The sequence below is a fragment of the Lactuca virosa genome, chromosome 1 (assembly GCF_052849685.1).
Source record: "Lactuca virosa cultivar CGN04683 chromosome 1, Lactuca_virosa_CGN04683_v6, whole genome shotgun sequence".
NCBI classification, from domain to species: domain Eukaryota; kingdom Viridiplantae; phylum Streptophyta; class Magnoliopsida; order Asterales; family Asteraceae; genus Lactuca; species Lactuca virosa.
Window position 1 is genome coordinate 906994 of NC_136426.1, and position 5507 is coordinate 912500.

The window sequence follows — 5507 nt, forward strand, 5'->3', positions numbered from 1 at the left end:
TTAGAAGTTCGGCCCGCTTTTTTTTGTCGTAGGGGAGGGATTGACCTTTCTAACGCATATTCAGTCGTACCGGCATGGCCCCACTGATTTCTTTTCGATCGGAGCATCCAGCAGCGCAACCCGGTTCTACTTGACTAAGCCCGTGCTCGTCCAAGGAGGGAGTTTGCTTTACCCAACCCCCTTTTTGATAACAAGGCAGAAAGCCCCGACCTGACATTCATTAGTTTCGAATGAAGAGTGCCCTGCCGCACCTACTCCTATAAAAAAAGCGAGACTTTACTAAACAAGAAAAGCCCCTTCTATCTTATTAGTAAAGCACTAACGCGCGCCCTGCAATCAAACTCAAGTTTAGCCTTGATCGATACGACAACCTTACTAATAGAAAGGGTAAAAATGCGCTCAAGCAACCTATCTTACTAATATAATAAGAACTCAGGGCCTATCTAAGCCCTATGGTTGTAAAGCTACAGCTCGAAAGCCGGCCTTACCTTCTATGTTTTTAGTAAAGGGACTTTTCAGGCTCGCGCTAGGCGCTCACGTTTTTTGGCTTCCCTAAAATAGCAGATTGAAAAGTTGGTAAAGACCTGCCCCTTGTTTCAGTCAGAATGAGTCCCCGGGACCCCGGGACATTGGCTTCCGCCAACAGTGAACTATTAAGGATCGCATCCCGTGCATATTCTACATTATAGCCTGCAACTGATTCAGCTTCCGCTTCTGGGAGATCAAACGGAGCTCGATTAGTTTCTGCTAGACAAGAAATAAAGAACATAACCAATACATGGAACAAGGGAATATCTGATTTTGCTCCATGACAATCTCACTCGAATTACGGGGACCTACACATATTAGTACAGTATACCGGGGTCCCCGACCAGAACCACACGTGCAAGTTTCCCTGCATGTGTCTCGTCCGTGCTTTTCTATTCCGCTTTGCCGCCTATTATATTAATGTAGTCCCGTTCGGTCCGCCAGCTTCAACACCACCTAGACTCTTAATCATAGACAGACTTGCGACCTCAACATAAAAGGATGAGCCTGGTCTGTCTATTTGTACGCATTGGCTTAATTCACTCCTAACCTCCCGTAAAGAACACATAATGAAAACAGCCTGCCTGGTAAGGCTGTACAAGGGGAAGGGCTTTGATAAGAAAGAGTTTGGGGGTGTCCCGCTTAGTTAACAAACATCGAGTTTAAATTAAAGTCGAGGCAGCATGGATACGAGACTCTTTAAGTGAAGTTTGGAAAAATTATGGTTTTCTATCTTCATATTTCAAAATGGGAGAATCACCAAGGCCTTTCCCCCCAAACTACTATTCAAGCTCGTACAACCATGAGTAATCTGTGTATCTCAACTAGTGAAATAAGTTACTTGCCTAGTGCTACTCCTCCTCCACAAAAGACTTGCTAGAATAGCTTGCATGGAGAGCTACCACCTTTCTCTCTTGACTTTGCTTCGGGTAAACTAACTTTAGTCTCTATCCTTCTACTAGCCAACTAGGAGTTAGAAAAGCCTGACTTCACGCTTACAGGGTACTAAGATTCACTGCTTTTATCCTCTAACCACAGACATACTTGACTACCACAGACCTCCTTTACTACTTGAACTATCAAGCCAATTAGTAACACAGGCTCCTTGTCCGGCTGGGCACTAGGATGTGAAGACTTTTTAGGAAAGTTCCCCTTTTCTTATGCAGTTAGCTCGACTCCAGGTATATCTCTGAATGGGCATGTAGCCGTAGGCGGGAACTCTTCTTTTTATCTTATTCTTTGGTCAGGCAAGTCGGCTGGTAATCCCAACCGAATAAGCAATCGAAATCGCTACAAGCAACCTATTTCATACCCTTTTCGTCGTACTTCCTCTTTTCCTTCTCTTCTTTCTCTCCATGCCGAGCTTGTTGGAGTGCCATTGCCAAGATCTAGTGTAATTCCTTTTCCCCCGGAGCCAGTCGCACTAATGCTAGTATCAATAGGAAGATCTTTATTGCTTAGGAGATTTCTGGTTTTCTCCCCTGTAGTGTCAAAGTATTTGGCATAAAGAGCCCTCAATAACTTGCTTGTCCTGTACGCGGATAGAGGGAGTTTCAACTCGGCCTTCTACTAAGAGTGTTGCACAAATTCCCTTTCTTATCCCTTCTAGTTTAAGCCTTTCCTTCCTATGTAACCAAGTCTTCCTATGAACCTATCCCCGCCTAAAGGATAGGATAGGATAGATTACAACTATAAAGTAAAGGCTGTCTTCGAGCAAGCTTTTAGCTTTCATCGTGAGTGAGAGAGGAATTGAGGCTGATTCAACTCAAGCAGCTTGCACATGATTGTCTTGTGTAGTGTGTGATATTTTTCCTTTGTTAAGTGGAAGTGGGAACTATCTAAGATCTATTATCCATCCCTTTCTTGGGCACAGTCAAAGACCTTGCAACTAAGGGCTTCAACCGATGCCTTCAAGCTCACCTAACTTGGTTCTAGTGTTGTGACTGGCACTCTACCAAATCCATCAATTCTTGGATTGGTTGCTTCTGAGAGAGCTGCTCTTCCGACTGCTCGTATTCATCCCTTCCCCATGAGGGCAATCAGCCCCTTGCTTTCATTTGAATATTGGCCCTCGCGCATCACGGCTAGATTTGAGTCACTCATAGCTAGGGCTTTCTATTTCATCAGGACGGCTTCTCCTCTACTGAGCTCATCGCCCCTTTCTATCAGCTTCCGCTACCTGTCTGATGAGGTTTTACGGAGGCTCCTTTGACCGGTCTGAGGCTTTACCTCACCCTATCTCGCTTACTCGTTGTGGTTTACCACGGAATAAACCTGCTTTTCATCGTAAGATGATGAGGGGTCGCTCCTGGAGTTGCTAGTGAGTCCGAGTGAAAGAGTCAACTGCTTGCCCCTTGCGCTTTACCGGTTTGGAATGAGAGCCTTCATGTCAGCCTTCTCACCCATGGAATCCCTCTTATCTTATAGTTCTCTATCTAGCTGCATTCTAACACCCTCTTTAGGCTCTTCGGTATTCCTTCGTGACTGAGGCGGCAAGTCGCTTTCTTGCCCTATTCTGAATAGAACTGGAGCCGGCTTTGTTTAAGAAGTTAAGCTACAATACAATCTCTGCTTGATCGGTAGTCCAATTGGTTGAGATATGCCGCTTTTCTCGTCCATCCTGCCCTGTGCCGCTTACAGATTCAGTTGCAGGTATCTAAGCATCCATTAGTTAAGGGGGTTGGGGCGCGAAGCGCAAACCGCTCTTCGATCTCCCGATGAGTTGGACGGGAAGAGACATAGGGGTTATCTATGAAGCATTTTAATTGCCCCTTTCTTTTGGAATAGTTGAAAGTCCTCTTCTTAGGGGATTTTCTTTTTTCTTATCAACATAGAGTTGGAACTTAGCCGATGGACGAGTGGACCAGTGTGAAGCTTTAGTTTCGTTGCTGGCCAGAGCTCCTAGCCGACGACCGGCTACCCCTTTCGAGCTCAGCTGACCCCTTCTTGATTCCGTTTTTTCCCTATTTGAGATAGATGAATCAATGGAACTTTGATCCCCGGTTCCTGCTTGGTCTAATGTCTGGGTGCGTATGGTGGTACACTGAGAGCACCTTTCAAGTCGGCTGAAAAAGAAAGAAAAAAGGCTTTCGTCGTCTTTTTCGCTTTCACCTTCGATTGCGAAGGGCTTTTTTTCCGGTTTTCAATTCCTCTCCGGCGAGGTTTGAACTTCGCGTGGTGGGAAGGCCTTCACGATTCGCATCTTCCCGTCCAGCAAAGAAAGTGAAGGGGCGCGGACAGCGAGTTGGAGGACACTGCAGAACCGCGTGATTGATCCATCTGCGCTATTCCCTAATTGAAGAAAGTTGTAAAGCCTTCAGAGCCTCAGTCCCTACCATTTTTTTTAAGAAAATGAAAGCTGACTAGCAATCGCTCGTTTTTCTTATTAGCATGGGATTGGATGTTAATAATGAAATAAAAACATATATAGATATTAGAAGAGAAGGCAATCCCCGTGGAATTCCTATCGATTTCCGATGGATAACAATCCATCTTTCTCGCTTTCGCTCTTTCTCCCAATCAGTCGCGAGGGTTCCGAGCATGAGAACGCAAGTGTCGGAATCAAACAAAAGGTCTGAACGTCCGAGGACGAAAGAGAAAATGCTCCGCGGGGAAGTCGTTTCCATCTAGGATAGCGTATTCGTGCTGGTTAGACGTCGGCCATGAAATCCATCACTATACCGAGCAAATCATGGGCATTCACATCTCGGTCAAAGGGAAATGTGCGCGATTCTCTCGTGAATCGCCTTCAGCAAGGTATGGCATTCAGGGTCTTAACCCAGGGATAAATCTTTCTTCATAGATACAAGACATTCGTTGCTGATCTAAAAAAGATCTTCTCCCGTGGGCGTTAGCGGACGTTTTTCATTTTTCACTCGGTCCTGACTTCCCAAAGCAAAGGTTTTTTTTAGGTTTACTTTGGAAAGGCGCTAAACAAGCCTATAGGTTCGCCTTTCTATTTATAATAGAAGAAGTCTAATATAATTAGTATAGAAGTCTATATAATTAGCCAAATCGTCTGAAGCATGAACAGAATCGCCTTTGTTCCGAAGGCCTAGCGAGTTAAGCGAGTTCCTTTTTTCTTTTTTCAAAGGCAGTCCTTTTCTTTCCCCGGACCGATGACTCGCTTGTTCAGTACTGCTAACTCTTATTGGAGGATTCCGTCCCCTCGGGACTACCAGTAGCTTCGGTTGTTGAATCTCGTGCAAGTTAGGTTGTGGTTGTATTGGCTGCAAGTGGAACGTAGGCGCTTTAGGTGTGTGTCGGCCATGCACTCTCGCGTCGTGTAATGTCGTATGTATGATAGAGGTGGTGTGGTGATTGACCTCAATGCTAATGGTTATCCCCAATGTTCAACGAATGAATGAAGCTATGCTATGATCGTACTCGGATAGAGATGATAGTCTTCCTCTGATGTATCCAAGCCGGCCATAATAGAATCGATAGGCGAAGCAGCCAATAGCAGTCTGTTCTCGCCTATCGATAGATAGCAGGTTGCTTCCAAGATCAAACCATTTGAAACGGAATTGCGCCGGATAGAGGGTCTAGTAAACTAGCTGTAGTCTTCAGATCATGAGCCTGATGAGTTGCCCATTCCTCCACCCCGCTTGATGAATTCCCATTCAAAAAAGGTCAATTAGCTAAGATCGATCAGAAGGTGTGTTAAGCATATAGTCATTGTGGTTACAGACGGGTTCAGTTTGCGATTAGACTAAGAACCTTCTCCGTCTAAGAAAGCTGCTTCACTTCTCCCCCCTGTCATGTATTGGCTCTCTCTCTTTCCGCTGATAGAGGAGTTAGCTAGTTTGCATTCCTCTATCTTCATCTCTAATACTAATAGGCGACAATCACCAACTTCATCACTGCCTTCTTGTGACACATCGATTGTGTTCCCACCCAGTTCACTATTTCAGAGCTCTATCCCTTTCTGGGTCTAGTTTTCCTCTCACCCGGAAGGTGGCTAACTCCTTGGTCTTACG